This window comes from Cherax quadricarinatus, chromosome 27 (assembly GCF_038502225.1).
Source record: "Cherax quadricarinatus isolate ZL_2023a chromosome 27, ASM3850222v1, whole genome shotgun sequence".
Lineage (NCBI taxonomy): Eukaryota > Metazoa > Arthropoda > Malacostraca > Decapoda > Parastacidae > Cherax > Cherax quadricarinatus.
The window spans coordinates 12,446,822-12,471,669 of record NC_091318.1 but is presented as its reverse complement, the minus strand read 5'-3'; the positions used below and the strand labels follow the sequence as shown (position 1 = coordinate 12,471,669).

General features: G+C 40.2%; 2 long non-coding RNA genes across 2 annotated transcripts in view; one reads left to right on the top strand and one right to left on the bottom strand.

Moving 5' to 3' along the window:
• Positions 1-3,995, top strand: part of LOC128691008 (uncharacterized) — a 339,553-nt gene extending 335,558 nt beyond the window's left edge. The window contains exons 3-5 of the long non-coding RNA XR_008407398.2: positions 997-1,326; positions 1,616-1,852; positions 3,441-3,995. This is a non-coding gene — a long non-coding RNA (uncharacterized lncRNA). The remainder of the gene's footprint in view (positions 1-996; positions 1,327-1,615; positions 1,853-3,440) is intronic.
• Positions 1,173-19,380, bottom strand: LOC138853272 (uncharacterized). Its single transcript, XR_011392472.1, has 3 exons — positions 19,249-19,380; positions 13,063-13,376; positions 1,173-1,304 (listed from the first exon to the last, which is right to left on the bottom strand). It is a non-coding gene; the product is annotated as an uncharacterized lncRNA (long non-coding RNA).
• Positions 19,381-24,848: the final 5,468 nt, after the last annotated feature.

Genomic DNA, 24,848 nt, shown 5'->3' with positions numbered 1-24,848 from the left:
TAAGTTTATTTTCATCAGTGCGGCTAACGCCGCTTCCTTCAAGGATGATACCTTGATGCTTGAATAAATGGTTTAGTAAACCCACAAGTTAATAAATAAAATTGTGCTACACTTGGTAATAAAAATTCCCAATTGCCTTATTTACTACCTTGATGCTGGTGAAGGACTCTTGATCCATGGTATTTGAGCTCTCCCATTCCTCGGATCAAATATGATTACTCCCACATAACTCCCAACCCTTGCCGGTTGATAACTTCTCCATAACTAGAATTGTACTGTTTTAAACTCAAGTTATTATACCGTCCTGTCTCCTGGGCATCTCATGGAGAGGTGCTCAGTTCTACTCTGAGAATTGTCAGGTTCCAATTTAAGTTTGCCATATTTTATTGGACTGTCCTGTCTACCAACGAGCACGCAGAATTTACCTCCGACTTCATCACCGCTCTAACATCCTTACTTTATCTTCCCTCCTCGCCGACGGCCCCACCTTTGACACAGACTCCCTCTTTGACTTTTTGACAGCAACAGATTTATTACACCACTTCTGATTAAACTTACTTTAGCACTCTTCACCGCCCTTTCTGACTCTACCTCTGTTCTATTCTTTGCCCCTCGCTGATCTCTGATCACGCATATTGCACCTTCTAGCATACCCTACCTTGCATTGTCGTATGACCCTTACGGGTTTAGCGCTTGGTTGTGATTATGATAATTTAAACTCAAGATTATATAAATTTACGACAACTGCCCTGCACCGTGGTGTGTGTGTTGTGTGTTAATGGTTCTGAAGACTGTCATCCCCAAGGTCCGGCCTCAGCCCCAGGTTTAAGAGCTATTAAGTAGCTCCTTGGAAGGTAAATGTGTGTTTATTCTGAATGTAAGTAGATGTTTGTGAGAGTTATCTATTAATTTATGTGTATATAAGACAGAAAAGATCAGTAATCCTGTCACTGCAAAATAATTAACAGGTTTGTTTTTTCACACTCATTTGACAAGACGTTGGTACCTCCTTGGATGGTTGCTGTGTACCAACCTACTACCTGAGGCTAAGGACAACACCATGAACAGCAAGAACCAGGCTTTGACTCTAGCAGACACACAAGCCAACATCCTGGAGCTGGAAGTGCTCAAGCCGCCCGAGACCAATGGGCAGCCGGCGTGGATCAAGAACACCGGTATTGCAGGTGACTTGTGGTTGTATGTGCATTAAAGATGTGCAATTCATTCGGATGGGTGTGCCTTGATGCTAACGAAGGGCTCTTGATCTGACTTTTGGAGATACCCCTTTCCTTCCACGGATCAAACTTGAACACAGTCAAATAAGAGGTAATCAAAAAACATTGCTTTAAAGAGCTATCTTCCATGCTTTCCTAGCTTTTTTTTTTTTAAGAAATATGCATTTAGGTCAGACCTGCAAATTAAGTGTAACAAAAACATTGCAATATATTGAAGTGCTTTCCTTCAGTATCTGGTCTCTCCGCTTTATCTGCCACTTCGCATTTTCATTCCATGGCTTCCTCTCATCTCTCTTCCTTAATCCTCTCCTACACCCCTCTCTTCCTCCCCTTCCCACCCTCCATAAAGGGCCACTAAACCTTCCTCGTCTCTCCCTCAGACGTGGACTTCTTGTACTTGGATGCCGCCTCCGTCACCTGTAGCGTGGAGAACCAGAAACATGGAGGTGGTTTGGTATCCGGGTGGAGGCCAAGCGTGGAGAGAACAAGAACGGAGAGGCTAAGAATGGAACCAGGACAAATACAGCAGAGGAAGAAACATGTCTACCCCCTCGGCTTGTATGGCCTAAGAAATTACGGTTACGAGGGGAACGCTCTTTCACTGGATCACTCTTCTTGTAAGTACCAGCAGGAGACAGGGAGGATTAAATGATGATGAGGATGATTAAAGAGTATATTTAGAGCGTTCTCGGAGACTTAAAAGGTAGAGAGAGATTGGTGATGAGTAAAAAAAAAAAATGTTGCTGTGGTGAATCCCTGTACGAACGAGCACTGGGGGGGGGCGTGGATTTTTTTTAGCTGATATTTGCTTAAGATGCCCATTATCTTATTTTCATTAATATGATATCTTGGTATATCACATAGGTTATTATTCTACCTCTACATTCCTCAATAAGTGGACAGTCAAACAGTGTTTAAAAGACTGATTACAAGGCTGACCACATACTTTGCGTTTAGTTTGATCATGTGTTTGTGTACAAAATTATTAGAAGTACTTGTAACCAAGCCTAAGTCTGGCTACACCATGTGTCACTGTTTACAATGCAAGTTGCTTCGTAAATATGCTTATCGTAAATATGCTTATCATGTTATACTGAGTTATGAATCTACTTAGGCTTCCAGCTGTATTCCTATAATCACAATCATTATTTCTCAAATGTAGAATGTAACTTGGGTATATCTGTATCATGCATTAGGAATAATATTAAGAATGAGGTATATGATGAATCCGAATGTCGTAGGAATACAGATAGAAAGAAGCCTAAGTTTATTTAATATCCTTGATAGCATAAACGTAAATAAATATATTTGCGGAACAACCTACAATCAAAACAGATTAATGTTGTAGCAGCCAGGTTTAAACTTAATTACACGTACTTCTGGCAGTTTGGCAGACACAGCCAAGCTAAATACAAAGCATATGGTCAGCCTTATGATCAGTTTCTGAACACAGTGTTTGTCCACTTACTGACGAATTTAAAGAAAATATAATAGCCTGTGTGATATGTCAAGTTATTTTGTTAATGAAAATATTAGACATATTAAGCAAATATCCTAAATTTGTTGCAACACGGTACCGTGAAAATAACCTTAGCGGATATATATACAGTTCTAGTTCCGAAGACTGTGTGTATCTACATGCTCTTGCTCTGGAGGGTGTTCCAGGGGTCAACGCCCCCGCGGCCCAGTCCTTGACCAGGCCTATGGGGTGCAAAAAAACTAGCGCTTCGGTAGAGTATGAAGGAATGGGAAGGTGTTTTCCAGGGTTGAGGTATGTTAGGATAACATATTCGTTAAAATAAATATATTCTGTAGAAAAACGCTATTAGAGTTTCTCGCTAATAGCGCGAAAATAGATGATAGCACAAATATCTTATCCTTTGCAATGTGTTTTTCATGTCCATAAACGTGCAATTATCAACATCAATGAATGCTTTAGTTTTTTTTTCACATTTGTAAGAATCGCAATTCTACAAAGTCAATTGCAGATTTTTTAAAATAAAAAATTTCGCCGTCATGAGTTTTAACCTAACGATTTAATAATCAGATTTTTCAGTATTGCCTAAATTACACTACTTGTATTCTAATATATTAATAATTTGAAGAGAACAAGATAACGTACAGATTATTTTAGCACATAGGACTATGTCCCGCTGCTATGAGATGCAGCCGCATAGCCTAAACTACTGTTCTTTTGTGCTTCAGGTCTGGAGAGCTGCAGCTGTAGTGCCAAGTTTCTGGACAGGTCCAGAGAAGTAGCACACATGGTCGAGTCCGGGGACTCCATTGGCTCTCATCCAGCCACCTGCAACACCACCACTCACGGCGATCCTCGGTGATATCCACACGTCTAGTGGATCAAAAAGTGACTTGGTCATGCCCATGTACCTAGGCCCGCTGCCTTCGCTACTCAGGAAATATCAGCAACGTCCCTTCCAAACATTGTCCCCATCAGTGCTCAGTCCTCCGTGTGCCTTCAAGCTGTTGGGGTGATCAAATTCACTATGCAGCTTTAAAACCACATGCAAGGTTGGGCACTGATATGGGGAGGGTGTCTGGAAAGAGCGTTGTCGATACTTCATAGCTGGGTGAGGAAGGCGGTGGGTCCAGGGTAGTCTGGACGTGGCCAGGTGCAGACAGGTATGGTGAGAAGTGTTTGCAAAGTCATTATTCTGACTACCTAACACCCAGTGTTGAGCTGTATCGTTATGATAAAGCTCAGCAATGAGTGATAAGGAACACAGGCTAATGAAAACAAACTGCCAGTGTGCAGCTGTAGTGTCGGCTACGTGGCTGTCATGAATGACTACAGCTACTGTAGCAACACACGCTCGCTGCCTAAATAATAGTTCTGTATTTTTCTAATACATTGCATGAATAAATTTATGGTATCATTTGGTCTTTTATTTCTTCTTTTGAAACAAAAATGGAGTAAAAATACAGACGGGAACAGTACTAAGCAGAAGCTGCTGTAGCAGGGTGCCTTAGGAATAATTTCCACGGTACCGTGAAAATAGCGATATAATATTACGATGAAAATCATCTTCACAGAACATCGAAAGAATATATTGAAGTCTCATGTTTTTTTTTTTCATACATAATCGGAAACGTATCATTGCAAGATTTAAAATATCTTGGTCGCATCAATCACAACATTACAGTACCAATTAAGATGCTCTGGTAATGCCATCAGAGTATTGCTACGGCGATGACACGGATAATATTCATAACTCTCCACAAATACTTTTCAAGACTGAAGCTGAAACACTTCACAGCCAAATTAATTTATTTACGATAAAACAAGAACCATAAAAATATTCCAATTAGATGACAAATATTATTACGTTAAGATACAAGCACTAAACCTGGATGGATGCTACAGCACTGCACAGTTCAAGCTATACATTAAATATATGGCACACACATACACAGTAATTTTACATAAAATTTCTAGACTTAAATGCTAAACATTTCACTAGGAAATTAAAAAAAACTATAGAAATTATTGCGCTGTATAACCCTTGTGGCTTAGCGCTTCTTTTTGATTATAATAATAATAATATAGAAATTATTCCTTCATTTGCGCAACAAAATATACATTGTATCTATATTAAAGTACGATCACTACACCCACATCACACGGCGCTACACAAAATATAACTATTACCTGAAACAAGTAATCTACATAAACATTTAGTTCCAAGATTAAACATTAAGCCTGGTGTCCTCTCGGACACCGACGGTGCTCAATAGAGCACAGATAATTACCTTTAAATTGTTATAATTCTCACGATCTTAGGCTCCTGGATGCTATATGAATAACAGAATTGGTTACATTGTGTAGAAATAAATTATCGTAACTATCATACGGGCTTAGCAATTATTTTCAAGTACAATAGATGTCTGGAGCCTCTCCATGTACATAACTCGAGAGTCTGGCCCTAATGAATTGTCATTCCACTTTTAAATGATTCATTCTGTAGGACTGTGTTAATAAGTGAAGGGTCCAGGTAGTTCATGGCACAGTAGTCAACATGACTAGTAATATAAAGGCAAGGTCAGCGCTAAACTCTAGTGGGTTTCCCATATAGATAAAGGAAAGATGTATACTACTAGTGTGCTGTACTTAAAAATGTTGGATTTTTTTTTATCTGGGGGCACAGGGTTTTAATCTGAACGTTTGAATATTTTCCCCAACATTTTTGACTCATTTTTTTAGGACTATTGAGAGGAACGTAACCGCCACGTTATCGGTGTTTAGTGTGGCACGAGTTAGATTAGATTTTGCTGCCGAAGCGGCTAGCTTATTGTGTACCCCGCATCCCTCCTGTGGACGGTAGCACAAGAGCATATAGATACATGAGTAACGTGGGTATTCATTAGTTGTGTAAATGTTATTAAGTTGGATGAAATATGTGCGCCTTCTAAAGATGGTATAAACCTTGATAACCGATAGGGACAAATCGGCTTCAAAAGAAACGTGAGCAAACACTAGGACATATTGATAAACGTTTTGGTCCTAGGACTTTTGATCACTGTTAGCATTGGAAGTGATCAAGATCCCAGGACCAAAACGTTTTCTAATATATCCTAGTGTTTGCTCACATGTCTTTTTAAACTCTCCTAAAAAAATCTAGAAATGTAGCATAATCTGATTAGAAGTTTATATAGATGTCTAATTTTATTGTTTTTTTTACAGGTGTTGCTTCTGGAAAACCTGGTAGACGACAGTGTCAAGCAAGAACATATTTGAGTATGTTTACGACGAGGTACCCAACGTTGGAATATTCCATTGCATACTCTTGTCGAGGAAGGAGTGAAGCTGGCGAAGAGTTTCGTGAATTGACATGTGTTATAGAAATTTTCAGGGACATTGAATGTTAGAGGAGACATGGAGATTATTAGAATATGAAAACTAATATTTTGTGTGTGTGTTGGTAAAGACTGTTAATTAGAAAAATGTGTTATGAGTCAGAGCTTTTAAAACTGCTTTTATGTACGTACATTGAGGAGGGAAACAGCTTTGGAGAGTGATCAGTAAAGTGAGAAATCTCGGAGAGCAAATGAACTTTGGGTTGGAAGGGAAGGGGGGCAGGGGTGTCCCGTGATTGACTGGAAGGAGGGATGGTAAAGGAGGGTTTGAGTTTTAGGGGACTGAGCTTCCTGCAGGCTTGATAGCGTGTGTTAGGAGTCAATGGAAGCAAGTGATTTTTTAATGGACGTGCTGTTGAACTAATCAAGGTAACACAAGGGATTTAGGGAAACAGGTTAGCTGGAATTGAGTAGTGGAGATAGGAAGGACAGTGACTGTACTCTGAAGGAGGGAATGTGGATGTTGCATTCAGAGGGAAATCTGAATCGTGAAGTCAATATATTTCTGGCAAGACAGTGGCTGAATGAAGGATGATGAATGTATATCCATTTCTGGGTTACCCCTACCTTGGAGATGGCATATATATATATATATATATATATATATATATATATATATATATATATATATATATATATATATATATATATATATATATATATATATATATATGTCGTGCCGAATAGGCAGAACTTGCCATCTTGGCTTAAATAGCAACGATCATCTTGCCATAGAGGACAAGTGAAAATTTGTGTATGCAGTAATTTAGCCAAAATCATACTGAACCTAACGAAAAAAATATATTTCACTGTGTTTGTTTAGTATTAAATTACTGTAAACAAATCTAAAATATATTTAGTTGGGTTAGGCTAAAATAAATTGTTCTTGTTATAATAGGGTTAGGTAAGTTTTCTAAGATTCTTTTGGTGCAAAATTATAAATTTTTACATCAACATTAATGAAAAAATATATCTTTAAACGTATAAGAGAAAATTTTAGAAAGGACTTAATTTTAAATGAGTTTTTGCTAATTGACCAGTTTTACATATTCGGCACGACATATATATATATATATATATATATATATTATATATATATATATATTATATATATATATATATATATATATATATATTATATATATATATATATATATATATATATATATATATATATATATATATATATATATATATATATATATATATATATATATTATATATATATATATATATATATATAAACAGAATTTAGGCAAAAAATACGTTAATTTATGAGAGGTGAGGTTTCTATGTTTTGGTCCAAAAATAATTTTTTTTAATATGATTGCTAATGAAAAAATAGCTATTAGTTTGTAAAAAAAAAAAAACAGAAAAGTATAATTTTTAATAGACGGAGGATCAAGCCTCCATCCTCTCTGAAAGCATCTCACGGGTTTAATAGACGGAGGATCAAGCCTCCATCCTCTCTGAAAGCATCTCACGGGTTTAATAGACGGAGGATCAAGCCTCCATCCTCTCTGAAAGCATCTCACGGGTTTAATAGACGGAGGATCAAGCCTCCATCCTCTCTGAAAGCATCTCACGGGTTAAATAGACGGAGGATCAAGCCTCCACCCTCTCTGAAAGCATCTCACGGGTTTAATAGACGGAGGATCAAGCCTCCACCCTCTCTAAAAGCATCTCACGGGTTTAATAGACGGAGGATCAAGCCTCCACCCTCTCTGAAAGCATCTCACGGGTTTAATAGACGGAGGATCAAGCCTCCATCCTCTCTGAAAGCACCTCACGGGTTTAATAGATGGAGGATCAAGCCTCCATCCTCTCTGAAAGCATCTCACGGGTTTAATAGACGGAGGATCAAGCCTCCATCCTCTCTGAAAGCACCTCACGGGTATAATAGACGGAGGATCAAGCCTCCATCCTCTCTGAAAGCATCTCACGGGTTTAATAAACGGAGGATCAAGCCTCCACCCTCTCTGAAAGCACCTCACGGGTTTAATAGACGGAGGATCAAGCCTCCACCCTCTCTGAAAGCACTTCACGGGTTTAATAGACGGAGGTTCAAGCCTCCATCCTCTCTGAAAGCACCTCACGGGTTTCATAGACGGAGGATCAAGCCTCCATCCTCTCTGAAAGCATCTCACGGGTTTAATAGACGGAGGATCAAGCCTCCACCCTCTCTGAAAGCACCTCACGGGTTAAACAGACGGAGGATCAAGCCTCCATCCTCTCTGAAAGTACCTCACGGGTTTAATAGACGAAGGATCAAGCCTCCATCCTCTCTGAAAGCACCTCACGGGTTTAATAGACGGAGGATCAAGCCTCCATCCTCTCTGAATTTACCTCACGGGTTTAATAGACGAAGGATTAAGCCTCCATCCTCTCTGAAAGCATCTCACGGGTTTAATAGACGGAGGATCAAGCCTCCATCCTCTCTGAAAGCATCTCACGGGTTTAATAAACTGAGGATCAAGCATCCACCTTCTCTGAAAGCATCTCACGGGTTTAATAGACGGAGGATCAAGCCTCCATCCTCTCTGAAAGCATCTCACGGGTTAAATAGACGGAGGATCAAGCCTCCACCCTCTCTGAAAGCACCTCACGGGTTTAATAGACGGAGGATCAAGCCTCCACCCTCTCTAAAAGCATCTCACGAGTTTAATAGACGAAGGATTAAGCCTCCATCCTCTCTGAAAGCACCTCACGGGTTTAATAGACGGAGGATAAAGCCTCCATCCTCTCTGAAAGCATCTCACGGGTTTAATAGACAAAGGATCAAGCCTCCATCCTCTCTGAAAGCACCTCACGGGTTTAATAGACGGAGGACCAAGCCTCCATCCTCTCTGAAAGCATCTCACGGGTTTAATAAACGGAGGATCAAGCCTCCACCCTCTCTGAAAGCATCTCACGGGTTTCATAGACGGAGGATTAAGCCTCCATCCTCTCTGAAAGCACCTCACGGGTTTAATAGACGGAGGATCAAGCCTCCATCCTCTCTGAAAGCACCTCACGGGTTTAATAGACGGAGCATCAAGCCTCCATCCTCTCTGAAAGCACCTCACGGGTTTAATAGACGGAGGATGAAGCCTCCACCCTCTCTGAAAGCATCTCACGGGTTTAATAAACGGAGGATCAAGCCTCCACCCTCTCTGAAAGCATCTCACGGGTTTAATAAACGGAGGATGAAGCCTCCACCCTCTCTGAAAGCATCTCACGGGTTTAATAAACGGAGGATCAAGCCTCCACCCTCTCTGCACTTCCTGAGAGGAGCTGTGGCACTGTATGTTATTCTGAGAACTTTGGACTAGTTACACTTATTTTCACTTCTGTCGCCTCACTAATTTGTTCATTTTTTCCTAATGTTCACTTGTAATTGTTCTTTCGTAATTGTTTAGTTAAATATTATTTCTTTACTGTTCACTTTCCTGAATTGTTCACATGTTCTCACTTTCCAATTATTAACACGTGACTCACTATGGGACGTAGTCAGTTTTGATCCAAAGAGTAGGGCAGATAAAATTCCTTGGATGGAGAGCTCTGCGCCAGGACCACAGCTCCTTCCTCCCATGTAAGTTAACTCTCTACTGGGAGTCAACACACTCACCCGGTCTTGTTTATAATTCTGACCGGGTAGTTAATTTCTTACTACTCCAATTCACAGCTAATTTGAATAGGTGATGGTCCAGGATGGAATCGAAACGTCGGTTCATGTTTTCTCTTAAGCTTGTGGGTTAACTGTGAGTTTTTCCAGCCTAGGTTAATTGGTTAATGGGGGTTAAAGCCTATCGACTATATGTGGGTCATTAAGGCTGCTGTATGTAACCTTTTCACCACTAGTCAAAGGTCTAAAATGCATTCTAAGTGTGTGTGTGTGTGTGTGTGTGTGTGTGTGTGTGTGTGTGTGTGTGTGTGTGTGTGTATATATATATATATATATATATATATATATATATATATATATATATATATATATATATATATATACACGTGCCGAATAGGCAGAACTTGCGATCTTGGCTTAAATAGCAACGCTCATCTTGCCATATAGGACAAGTGAAAATTTGTGTATGTAATAATTTCGCCAAAATCATTCTGAACCTAACCCAAAAAAATATATTTCACTGTGTTTGTTTAGTATTAAATTATTGTAAACTAATCTAAAATATATTTAGTTGGATTAAGCTAAAATAAATTGTTCTTGTTATAATAAGGTTAGGTAAGTTTTCTAAGATTCTTTCGGTGCAAAATTAAAAATTTTTGCATTAACATTAATGAAAAATATATATCTTTAAACGTACAAGAGAAAATTTTAGAAAGGACTTAATTTTAAATGAGTTCTTGCTAATTGACCAGTTTTACATATTCGGCACGACATATATATATATATATATATATATATATATATATATATATATATATATATATATATATATATGCAAGGAATTCGCGAGAGCATGCGAAATATACATATTTCGCATGCTCTCGCGAATTCCTTGCATTGTTCAAATCTCTAGTAAGGCTGATGCATGTAGGGGATGAGATGAAAAGCTGTAAGCCTTCTCCCTGAAAGCTGGCTGCCTTGGATCAAACGTGTAGCGGATGCTACACGCCAAGGTATTGGTCCAGTGTGGGTAGATTGGTAAAGCACTGCGTACCTTGTCCTAAGGTTCGTAGGTTCGAGTCTCCTTCAGCCAGAGATCAGTGTTTGTGTATATTTCGCATGCTCTCGCGAATTCCTTGCATTGTTCAAATCTCTAGTAAGGCTGATGCATGCAGGGGATGAGATGAAAAGCTGTAAGCCTTCTCCCTGAAAGCTGGCTGCCTTGGATCAAACGTGTAGCGGATGCTACACGCCAAGGTATTGGTCCAGTGTGGGTAGATTGGTAAAGCACTGCGTACCTTGTCCTAAGGTTCGAGTCTCCTTCAGCCAGAGATCAGTGTTTGTATATATATATATATATATATATATATATATATATATATATATATATATATATATATATATATGTGTGATTGAACTTTGTATAGAAAGGGGTTTAGTTATAGGTAATGCATATTTTAAGAAAAAGAGGATAAATAAGTATACAAGATATGATGTAGGGCGAAATGACAGTAGTTTGTTGGATTATGTATTAGTAGATAAAAGACTGTTGAGTAGACTTCAGGATGTACATGTTTATAGAGGGGCCACAGATATATCAGATCACTTTCTAGTTGTAGCTACACTGAGAGTAAAAGGTAGATTGGATACAATGAGAATAGAAGCATCAGGAAGAGAGAGGTGAAGGCTTATAAACTAAAAGAGGAGGCAGTTAGGGTAAGATATAAACAGCTATTGGAGGATAGATGGGCTAATGACTCTCCCACAGAGGGTTCGTCGTTTTATTCATAAAGATGATTACCCTCGACCCATGATTTTGAGCAACTTACCTGACGAAGAAGATTGGATACTACCAGAACCCTTCTATGTATACTGAAAAAACCATCGCCCCCAATTAGGGAGACATCTTAAATAACTTTCTAATGTAAAATTATGCTATTGACTATTGTTGGACACCACCATTAAGAAGCTATTGTCACGAGCTCATAAACTGGCCAGAAAATATTGCCTTTCCTGTCGTATGAATATCCGTTGTGCAATCGCGAAAAAAAAAAAGAAAAAAAAAAAAGCAATTGCAACTTGTATAATTACAACCAATTCAGAGTCATGTACTTATATACCTATTATATTTATGTGACTCTGATGGGTTAGTATTATACCTCTTAAAAAATAATCTTATCAATTCAAATACACTTTTTAAATTACACCAAAGTGGTTGGGCCACTTACCTTTTATATCCTACCTCTCCCCCCCCCTCCAACCCTCTTCCAATATTTCCATCCTTACCCATCCTTCTTCCTTCCCCATCTTACCAAAGCTCTGGTCATTAGAAGCGAAGAAGGGCTAATGAGAGCATAGGCAATGGGGTCGAAGAGGTTTGGGGTAGGTTTAAAAATGTAGTGTTAGAGTGTTCAGCAGAAGTTTGTGGTTACAGGAAAGTGGATGCAGGAGGGAAGAGGAGTGATTGGTGGAATGATGATGTAAAGAGAGTAGTAAGGGAGAAAAAGTTAGCATATAAGAAGTTTTTACAAAGTAGAAGTGATGCAAGGAGGGAAGAGTATATGGAGAAAAAGAGAGAGGTTAAGAGAGTGGTGAAGCATTGTAAAAAGAGAGCAAATGAGAGAGTGGGTGAGATGTTATCAACAAATTTTGTTGAAAATAAGAAAAAGTTTTGGAGTGAGATTAACAAGTTAAGGAAGCCTAGAGAACAAATGAATTTGTCAGTTAAAAATAGGAGAGGAGAATTATTAAATGGAGAGTTAGAGGTATTGGGAAGATGGAGGGAATATTTTGAGGAATTGTTAAATGTTGATGAAGATAGGGAAGCTGTGATTTCGTGTATAGGGCAAGGAGGAATAACATCCTGTAGGAGTGAGGAAGAGCCAGTTGTGAGTGTGGGGGAAGTTCGTGAGGCAGTAGGTAAAATGAAAGGGGTAAGGCAGCCGGGATTGATGGGATAAAGACAGAAATGTTAAAAGCAGGTGGGGATATAGTTTTGGAGTGGTTGGTGTAATTATTTAATAAATGTATGGAAGAGGGTAAGGTACCTAGGGATTGGCAGAGAGCATGCATAGTTCCTTTGTATAAAGGCAAAGGGGACAAAAGAGAGTGCAAAAATTATAGGGGGATAAGTCTGTTGAGTATACCTGGTAAAGTGTATGGTAGAGTTATTATTGAAAGAATTCTTTCACCATCATTCACTCCATCACTGTTTTGCCAGAAGGGTGCTTTACACTAGTTTTTAAACTGCAACATTAACACCCCTCCTCCAGAGTGCAGGCACTGTACTTACCATGAAAAAACAATGTAAATGACAAGTAATTTAGGAGAAACATGGGAAAAAAATCTTACCAGAAGGCGCGCCCTCACGTCATCTCCTGTGCATGACTTCAGGCAAGTTTACCGGGCTCCCGCACCACCACCACTGTGACGTAGCAGTCTATGTGCGCTTTGATTGGCTCATCAAGTGACGTCACGACTGCTGATTGGCTGCTGGGTTTTGACGCTCGAACCCGTGACTTCATAGGTTAAATCTAGGCTGTAATTGGCTTCTGTTTTCCGCCAACTTAGTAACTCTTGTTTTCATTGGCTGTGGCCAGAGCGGTGACATGCATACACCTGGCAGGTGATGGGCTCTTGATCCAAGGATTTGGAGCAATCTCCCCCTAATAAAAATAAATATATTAATGTAGAAATAGCCTAGAATAAGGAAATATTTTATATGATTAATATCTTAATGGTCCTAACATGTATTATAAACATTGGCGCTAATTTATCGGCGCACATTACTGCGCCACTATAAGAAGTGTTACAGGGGCGTTACTCTAACCCACTTAAGTGATAGTGACAACTTACCACTTACTAGTGACATAAGTTAAACTTTCCTCTTGTATGTGGTAAAGTGACAAGTTACAACTCACAAGTGGTGGTGACAATTTGCACTAAACGGCCTCTTGTTAATGTTTCAACCCATCATAAACCAGCACTTGTAAGTGGTGGTGACATAATAAATGGTGACAAGTGCAAGTTACATAATTTTATTATTATCACACTGGCCGATTCCCACCAAGGCAGGGTGGCCCGAAAAAGAAAAACTTTCACCATCATTCACTCCATCACTGTCTTGCCAGAAGGGTGCTTTACACTACAGTTTTTAAACTGCAACATTAACACCCCTCCTTCAGAGTGCAGGCACTGTACTTCCCATCTCCAGGACTCAAGTCCGGCCTGCCGGTTTCCCTGAACCCCTTCATAAATGTTACTTTGCTCACACTCCAACAGCACGTCAAGTATTAAAAACCATTCGTCTCCATTCACTCCTATCAAACACGCTCACGTACGCCTGCTGGAAGTCCAAGCCCCTCGCACACAAAACCTCCTTTACCCCCTCCCTCCAACCTTTCCTAGGCCGACCCCTACCCCGCCTTCCTTCCACTACAGACTGATACACTCTTGAAGTCATTCTGTTTCGCTCCATTCTCTCTACATGTCCGAACCACCTCAACAACCCTTCCTCAGCCCTCTGGACAACAGTTTTGGTAATCCCGCACCTCCTCCTAACTTCCAAACTACGAATTCTCTGCATTATATTCACACCACACATTGCCCTCAGATATGACATCTCGACTGCCTCCAGCCTTCTCCTCGCTGCAACATTCATCACCCATGCTTCACATCCATATAAGAGCGTTGGTAAAACTTTACTCTCATATATTCCCCTCTTTGCCTCCAAGGACAAAGTTCTTTGTCTCCACAGACTCCTAAGTGCACCACTCACCCTTTTCCCCTCATCAATTCTATGATTCACCTCATCCTTCATAGACCCATCCGCTGACACGTCCACTCCCAAATATCTGAATACATTCACCTCCTCCATACTCTCTCCCTCCAATCTGATATCCAATCTTTCATCACCTAATATTTTTATCCTCATAACCTTACTCTTTCCTGTATTCACTTTTAATTTTCTTCTTTTGCACACCCTACCAAATTCATCCACCAATCTCTGCAACTTCTCTTCAGAATCTCCCAAGAGCACAGTGTCATCTGCAAAGAGCAACTGATGACAAGTTACATAAGTGACCATATAAAGTTAGCTGCTGAACTTTGTTTCAACAAATTTATTGGAACAAAAATCAATAATTGCACAATTACTTTAAAAGATATATATATACTGTTTATATGATATTACAACCCAGGAGTCCAAATGGCCTGTTATCCTGGGTGTAAAGGGAGCAAAATAAACACAGTAGAAAAGTTTTGACTTATATTATCCTTCACCAGCAATATGTACACTATGTACAGTGATAAGTATTAGTGCACTCCATGGTAAGCAAGGCAGAAATAGAAGCCACAAGAGAGCAGACCGTGCTTCAACCAGCTCTAGAATGGGAATGACAAGGGCAGACAGGAGAGTGGTACCCACATAACCTCTGCGATTGCCAAAACCATCTTATTGGCTGGAACCTGGTTACTAGTTGAACGATGGGGCCCCATCATCAACTCTCAGCAACCTGGTTGGGGGAGATAGCCTCTAAATGAGGGTGTGTACACGTGCTGAATAAAGGTTACGTACTCTTTGCATGCCACATATGACCATGTAAAAGCATTAGTTAATGAAAACAACCAGTAATTTATGCGATATAAAGGAAAAATGCTTACCAGAGGAGCGAGCACCCTCACTTAATCTCTCCCGCGCACGACTGAGACTGTGAAGTAGGAGCCTCTGAGCACTTTCATTGGCTGATCAACCATGATGTATACATCCTCAACAGTGACGTCACAACTCTTGATTGGCTACTGGGTCTTGGCCATCGAGTCTGTGACGTCATAGGTTAAATCGTGGCTTTAATTGGCTGCCGCTTCCCGCCAACCTAGCAATTTTCGCCTTGTTTAGCAGTGGCTCTTGATCCAAAGATTCAGAGCAACATTTACCTAATTAAAAATGAATGTATACATTCGTAGTGTACTTTAATCCCTTATTTGAGTAATAAGGAATTCTCCCCTTAGAGCGGGCTCAGCGCGAACGAAAAAATTTTGTCTAAAAATTCACAAATTGAGTTAATCTTATAGAAAAATAGTTTAACTCTCTGGCAACACAATAGCATAGCATAAGTTTATTCTCTATAACAGTGGTTCCCAAACTTTTTCAGCTTGTTACCCAATTTAACATGCCACATAAAGCATGTTACCCCTTTCACAAAATGTTATTATTGATATATATGGCTAAACATGAACGTATACAGCCTCGCATACTCTGCTAATCCTAGCAAAACCATTGAAAACGTAAGAACCACACATCCATTATATATAAAATTAATAATAGCTACAAATTCACAGTAACAGTGGGTAAACACTAACTATATACTGCACAGGGCAGTACACATACATACTAGCTTATGTCTACCTCGGCTGATGCTCACAGATAAACTGACAGTGTGAAATAGAGGCAGCCTCAGGAAGTGAGTGACGCGTACTGGACAGGTCGATCTGGGCTACTGGGTGACTTTTGTCCTGAAGCATACTTGTCAAAATACTTTTGGGTTTCCACACACTTAGCTATATATTTCTTCTTTTCTAATACTGTATATTAGTTTTTGATGTTTATTGTTATTTGGTTTAACTTTATTACTTACTTATAATAGGTTTACTTTACAACTTTATATACTAAGACAAAGTTAACAATAATCCTCATACCGGGTACCGCATTGTTTTCTTGATTTTCAGAATTCATAACTTTTTTTCTGTCACCCCTACATTACCCCCCAAAAATGGTTAAATTACCCCCAGGGGGTAATTTACCCCCAGTTTGGGAACCACTGCTATAAGGATTACAATGCTGAGTTTACAGAATTTGGTTATTGTGTGGTTTACATGTAGTAAAATAATAATTACAGTGTACCACTAGAACACCTAGCATGGCTAGGCATTTCGGGCAGACTTAGTTTAATTCTTAATTTTAAAATATTACAAATTATGAGTTAAGTTGGTATTATGGCTAGTGACTAAATACTAGTTTGTGAGTTTAGCAATGTGAATGCTTTTGTTTTGGCACTATACATAGTTTCAGTATTGGAGTATCACAGAATCATTCTTCTACGACATTCCTACAAGGAATTATGGTCATTTAAAACACCTAGGGTGACGTCACCACCCGCGGCAGGTCTGCTCACCTGTCGTCAATTTTCATTTTTTTTTTCCGTTTTTTTTTCGTGTATTTATTGTATTATTCTTTCTAAGATAATAATTGACGATTTAGCATCGTAATACAGTGGGTGGGACTTATACGTAGACTTACAGCCAATCAGGAACCTCCTGGCAACATCTTGCTGACGTCATGGAAAATTCCAGTCTCGGGATGGCCGGGGAATATGCTTCAATATAACGCTATTATAGCTTCTACGGCTTATTTATCTATCACAATTGATCTAATATGACATAATAAACAATATAAATAATAAATATGGTAAATACTCCAGAATGAATAATATATGGCATATTCCCAGAGCGTTCCCTCAGGAATATAAGATTCCCATAGTCAGGGATGGACTTCCATTCTCCTTGTTTCACCTCCAGGGTCCTTATATTAAAGAAAACGGATATGGGTAACTATGATATACACTCGTAATGCTGAGAAAAATGTTATTTTCTCGAAAAAAAAAATCGGTGGTCCGGCTGTTTCGCGGATTATCTCGGAAGTAGATTATTCACATATATATGTCTGTATTTTCGTTAATAATAGCAGGAATGCAAAGAAATTCACAGAGAACATAAAGGAAAGATTGCTTTACAAGCTGGTGGTTAGCATTTTGAGATCTCTTAATGTTTTTGATGTTTGTGAGGGCAAAAGTCAGATATTTGGCTGAATGTCAAAACCATACAAACTTTATTTTTTTTAAGAATGAAGAAAGGATAAATTACAGTTCGGATAATCATCAGAAATACAGTTTAGCATTGTTTTATGCGTAGATAATGCCAAAACAGCTTCTCCAAGTCCCATTACGAAAATACAGTTCAATATGTATGATTATTAGTAAATAATTTTTTTCTCAGTTGTTTTTTGAGCTATCTTATTGAAACTTGGTCACATTACAATGGAAAGGTGCTTCTTTACGTACAAAAAATGAAAGAAATCGAACGAATAATAAAGAAGTTCAGGCGCGAACGCAATTTTCCCCCTTAACTAATGACATGCATTGCGATTCGAAATTCGAGGTTAGATGTACGAGAGGAAAATGTGGCCCTCTCTCTCTCTCTCTCTCTCTCTCTCGAGAGAGAGAGAGAGAGAGAGAGAGAAATTGTTGCAGCTTTCATGGTAGGAAGAAATTAGCAAACCCACACACACACGTGTACACAATAACATGTTCACACATGTAATTATACAGCTACATGAGTGGAAACAAAATAACTTCAAAGCATTATGAAACAAATAGAAGTCTGAGATTTTCAATAAGTAACCTCAGCCTGGTGGGCGAGTTGGGTGAGCGCTTGGTCTTGTCTAGCTGGTCTACTGTTCGAGGCTGTCTTGGTAGGTGTGATTACAGGACGCAGATTTCTGTCCCCCCCCCCCTCCTGTAATTCCATCCATCTGGACAGTCTTTACAGTAGACATGGTAAACACGAGGAAATTAAATCTTCATCAGAGTACAAAACAAATTCTGGCCGCAAAATAAAGCGAAACACCAACGTCAAAGACCTGGGAGTGATCATGTCGGAGGATCTCACCTTCAAGGACCATAACATTGTATCAATCGCATCTGCTAGAAAAATGACAGGATGGATAATGAGAACCTTCAAAACTAGGGAGGCCAAGCCCATGATGACACTCTTCAGGTCACTTGTTCTATCTAGGCTGGAATATTGCTGCACACTAACAGCACCTTTCAAGGCAGGTGAAATTGCTGACCTAGAAAATGTACAGAGAACCTTCACGGCGCGCATAACGGAGATAAAACACCTCAATTACTGGGAGCGCTTGAGGTTCCTAAACCTGTATTCCCTGGAATGCAGGCGGGAGAGATACATGATTATATACACCTGGAAAATCCTAGAGGGACTAGTACCGAACTTGCACACGAAAATCACTCACTACGAAAGCAAAAGACTTGGCAGACGATGCAACATCCCCCCAATGAAATGCAGGGGTGTCACTAGCACGTTAAGAGACCATACAATAAGTGTCAGGGGCCCGAGACTGTTCAACTGCCTCCCAGCATACATAAGGGGGATTACCAACAGACCCCTGGCAGTCTTCAAGCTGGCACTGGACAAGCACCTAAAGTCGGTTCCTGACCAGCCGGGCTGTGGCTCGTACGTTGGTTTGCGTGCAGCCAGCAGCAACAGCCTGGTTGATCAGGCTCTGATCCACCAGGAGGCCTGGTCACAGACCGGGCCGCGGGGGCGTTGACCCCCGGAACTCTCTCCAGGTATACTCCAGGTAAACTCCAGACCAACTAGACAAGACCAAGTTCTCATCCAGCAAGCTCACTGGGAAGGGGCCAAAAACTGCTAACCTTACGGAAGTGGAGAACCACTGACCTGGGAATAAAAAGTGCAGAACCTGGGGAAGTGTGGAAGGAAGTTCATCTGAGGGGACACAGATGGACTTCTGAAGACACGGAACTAGAAGCACCAAACACACTGAAGTGGGGAGTGTGGAAGGATTGACGTCCGGGGGCCCACGGATGGAGACCTGGAAAAATGATCCAGAAGGTAAAAGAAAGAGGGTGTACCTTGGAAAAGTGAGAAAGGGAGAATGTCTGAGGGGACACAGGTGGACTCCAGGACACATGGACCTGAAAGAATCCCTAAAGATGGTAGAAAGAGTGGGTGACGGATCACTGGCCTCCACGCGGCAGGGTCTGGCAACTCAAGAGAACTCTGAGGCTGACAGTTGTAGCATACTTTTATAAAAATAAAAAGTAGTGATGGACAGTAGTGGAGGCAAATTCATGACACAGTTTCAGAAGTAGATATGATAATGTCTAAGAGGCCAGAAATCGATGATGCCAATCACAGTAGCCTAGAAGGCAACGACCCCTGCAAATACAATTCGGCTCAGTGAGCTAGGAGCAGGATGTGGGAGATGACAGGATAATGGAGTAGTTAACAGTTTGAGAGAGATGACAACAGGGTGAGAGGCATAACAGCTGATTAAGGGAAATTAGAACCGGCAAAGTGCAGCCAATGGGATGTTGGCAGAGCACGGTGATGATACAAGATAACAGCAGGAAAATAAGAAAAGGTGTATTGACATAAAACGTAGATTTCGGGAATTCTTATTTATGGGTAAACGAAGCTTTTAGACAGTGCTCCTGTGGAATATATCTATCTGGTCGCCATAGTCTAGTTTCGATAAAATTAAGGATGAATGTAGTTAAAGGAGAGTTCGACGATCCGCACCCACATAAGATGAAGGAGGGTTTTAAGGAGGTTCAGCCGGCTATGGCAAGTTGCTTTCAGGGAGATAATGTGAGGTTTCCAGGACAGTCGGCGATCAAACGAAAGTCCGAGAAATCTGACCGTATCACGTTCAGGTAGACGGGTGCGTTTTAGCACCAGAAAATTTAAACCCATGGGTAGTGGCCCAATGGAAAACACGGTTGACAGCATTCTGGAGTGAGAGTGCTACTAGGCGACAGTCAGCACCTCCACAAGCTATAGCGAAGCCATCAACAAAGTGATGACCAAATATTTAATGGGAGAACAGAAAAAGTGCCTTCAGCTTGAATAAATAACAAAAGGGCACAATACCGTGACTGGAACAATACACAAATAACCCGCACATAGGAGAGAGGAGCTTACGACGACGTTTCGTTCCGACTTGGACTTTGTAAATTGTCCAAGTTGAACCGAAACGTCTTCGTAAACTCCTGTCTCCTATGTGCGGGTTATTTGTGTAACCTTCAGCTTGGACAAAGTCTGGGGAAAGCTAACTCGAACACGGAAGTCTCTCTCATATAAGAAGTTTTTAAAAGGAAAAGTGGCAGATGGCCCCGGAGGCCTAAGGAGTGAGTTTAGGTCAAGTAGTTTCATATGCTTTTTCAAGATCAAAGAAGACTGCGATAGTTGAGAGGTTATTAGCAAAGGCATTGCGAACATGGGTGTCTAAGCTGAGTAAGGGGTCAATAGTGGAGCGGCCCTTACAAAACCCTAATTGACTTGGAGAGAGACTATTATGTGTGTAAATACCACACCTAATGTCTATTTACTAGATGTTTAAACAACTTGTAAACTGCACTGGTAAGAGCAATAGGACGATAGTATAAGGCATTATGGCCCGAAGTACCTGGTTTACGAAAAGGCAGAACAATGGCAGTTTTCCAAAGCTGGGGAAGAACCCCTTGCGACTAAATAAGATTAAAAAGACGTAAGAGGACTGCGAGGGCTGACGAATGCAAATGCTGTAGTATATCCATATGAATGCCATTAGGCCAAGCTGCCGATGATCGGCAAGCGGAAAGTGTTGACTCTAGTTGTAGAAGTGTAAAAGGTACATTATAAGACTCTTCTCTGCTAGAAGAAAAATCTAAAGGCAGTAACTCTCTGGCAGACTTGGAGAAAAGATGGATGCAGCCCCTGAGAGATATGGACAAGATGATTTCCAATTTATGTGGCAATTTCGAGAGTGCTTGCAATGTTGACACCGGCAACCCTATGAACGGGAGCCGGATCTGGAGAGTAATTGCTACTTAATTTCCGAACTTAAACATAATCCGGCCAACAAGTGCATTTAGCTTCACGGAAGACACATTGGGCAACCGCCCTCGCTCGCTTAAAATCAAGGAGTCGCTTTGTGGCCTATTGTAGCAATATCGGCCTCATATATCACGTTTCAAACGTACTGCACGAACACAAGTAGACCACCACTAAGGCACGCATTTCTGAGGGTGCCTACCTGAGGTTTGAGGGATTGTGTTCAAGGCTGTGGTTAAAACCGAGGACAAAAATAGTTGTAATATCTCAGCAGATGAGGACAGAGTAGAAGATTCTTCACTAAAAACAGTTTGACGCGAGTAAATGGCCCAATTCGCCCGTTTAAACTGCCAACGTGAGCTACAAGGTCGAGAATATTAATTAGAAGACAGGAAAATGATCGCTGTCATGTAATCGGGAGCACCAACCAAATAAAATAGAGTGCAGTTGAGGAGCAAATTATGAGATCTATGCAAGAGAGACTGAGTCTGAGGGTCAAAATAAGTGGGAGTACCTGTATTTCAAACATGGAGAAGAGAAGTGAGAAAAGCCTCTAAATGATCGCCACGAGAGTCACAGTGAGACCCATCACCAGAGGAAACGATGAACATTAAAGTTTCCTAATAAGAGAGGAGGAGGTAGGGAAATCACAGATGCCACATCTGGAATAGATAAAGGCTGAGAAGAAAAATATAAAGAGCAGCCTGTATACCACTTGTCCAAGTAGATGTAATGCAGCTTCATGCAGCGAAGTATAGATAAGAACCCAAGAATATGGTATACCGTGGAGCATGAGGTGTAGTTTCATTAAAAGTCCCATCGGGAAAAAGGATCCGATGAATGTAATAAGATCTAGCCCGAGATGGGACAGAAGTGTATAAATGCCTGGCTATTATCATGGTCAGCCTAGTGACTATTTCACCTCCTGCGCTGATCTAACACAAAACCGAGTCATCCAGACTTAGTGAAAAAAAAAAGTGGTGGTGGTCCCGAGAGCTGACGATAGTAAATTCGCCAATGAGAAATTTTATTGTGATAAGTGTTTAGTGTTCCATGCAAATAGTATCGGTATAGTCTTTTGGAACAAGTTATTTGGGAGGGAAGTAACTCCACCCTGATGTGTATAGAGGTAGGTTATGTATGGATAATTTAAATCTGGAACAGGTGTTCATTGGAAGAGAATCCTGTATCTGAAAGATCTCTTGAGTGTCCAGTTAGTCTCTAAAAGTATGTTCGGCAAAAGGACACAAATGCAGCTGATGCGACATTTTACTGTGGCAACGTTTCGCTCTCCAGGAGCTTTATCAACGGCTTGACAAAGTTCCTGGAGAGCAAAACGTTACCACAATAAAATGACCCATTAGTTACACTTGTGTCCTTTTACCTAACATACTGTCGGTAATTCTACCATTATTACAGTTTATCTGAAAGTAACTGGTTACTCAAGAAATCTGCATTTAGTAGCTTCTTTGAAAAGCGACACCATTCGTGACTGTAACATTTCAAGAAAGCCCCGAGGACAAGAAGTGGGGTGCTCGTAACTAGGTAGCGTCCTTGGCTCACATCAAGGGTCAGGTATCGATTCCCAGCAGGGGTGGAACGTTGGTCATGTTTTCTTGCACCTGCTGTCCCTGTTCACTCAGAAGTAGGTACCAAGGTATTAACCAGTTGCTGTGGGTTGCATCCTGAAGGACAGTTTTACCTAGGTTGCCTGACATGCTGTGCATAACCATGGGGGCTTTGTATATACGTAGTATGTCAGTGATATCAGCTCGATCTAACAGCTTTATCATGTACTTATAGAAAGATGTTATTATTAACGTATTAAAGAGGATAATTTTCTAAAGGGGATTGGAAAGCTTAGTTTGATGACGGTACTCATGAAAGCTTCTAGTTCCAGAACAAGAGGTGACCAAAGATAATTCAAAACTGATATCGGCAAGAGATAAGAGATCGGGATGGCACCATTGCATAGATGTATGAAAGATGAAACAAGTCTATTCAGGTGTATGTCACCATCTGTAAGACATTTTTTATTCATATGAAAATGGTTGGGTAACCTAGTAAAAGCAAGATACACAAGCAAGATACACTAGTGGAGTTGGTAGCCCAACATGGAGGAGAGTGCATGTTTAATATGGTATGATCAATCTAGTTTTTGTGAGTGTCTCACGGATGGGTGTGAAAGAGAAAGATGAGCCGCTTTTGTTCTTGTGTAACAATTAAAACTTAGGCAAAAAGAACACATGTGTAACTATTGCGTCACTTAATTGTGGCACAGTAAAATGTCGCATTAGTTGCCAGTGTCTTTTTATATAACATTGACGGTAATTTTACCAACATTAGTTAAAACTGTTGGCAATGACTGAAATTCTGAAACATCTTCCAAGTAAATGTGAAATGCAGTGAAGATAATCATCAGTATTGACTTGGATGAAAATCAGATTGTAGATGACGGTATTAAACAAATAACTCGTGAATGGTCAGATTCTAATTTATTTCCTGGAAAATATTATACACGAGAACTTTATTAATAGATTGTGTACCCAGGAATATGCTGTATCTTACCACTGGAATAAAACAGTTGGAGGCATATCAAATGTTTTTTCTCAAACACAAAGTAAAACTTCAGATTTTGTATAGGAGAGTTAGTGAAATAAAACTGTTGATCTTAGATTAGGAAAGTTTATTTATCAGGGAAATGTTTTATCATTATTCCAATTTATAAAGGTAATTACATCGTAACAGTTCATGCTATACAAGATCTGCGAGGTACTTCAGTAATGCCCATTACTAGATAAGGTAAGCGAATATTCATATAAAACGTTTATACCTTATAATGATCATCCTCCAAAGTGTGTTTTTAAACGAGGTTAACCAGGCAGGTGGGTAGGAGGCTGGAGGGTAGGTGGGTGTGTCTACCTAATTGTAGTTGCAGGGGTTGTCTCAGCTTTTGGCCCTGCATTGTGTGTGGTGTGTGTATATACAATCATACATGTATATTTGTATGTGAATGTATACATGTGTATGTACGTGTATATATATGTGTATGTATGTATGTTTATATATGCACGCTTGCTTGCTACCACTTCCTGAGATCCTAGTATTTGTTAAACTTTCAATAATCTCTGACGCACTGCCATGAATTCCACCCCACTTCCGTGATAAGAAATACAGAAATACAACCGTCACGATGCATACTGAACACACAGTTACGAAACGAATTAAAAAATTCTATCCAATCTGGCACTATAATCCCTCCTCCCATACATATGGGCTAGCCAAATCTGACAATCAAAATCCTACAAGTGCACGTCCCGCAACAACTCGCACATTACCAGGAAAAAGTGCCCCGCCTCCTCTCGGGGTGGCACACACCTTTCTTACAACACAATTCCAGTCCCCTTCCACAAAGGCTAAGGCCAGTAGCGATTTAAGAAAAA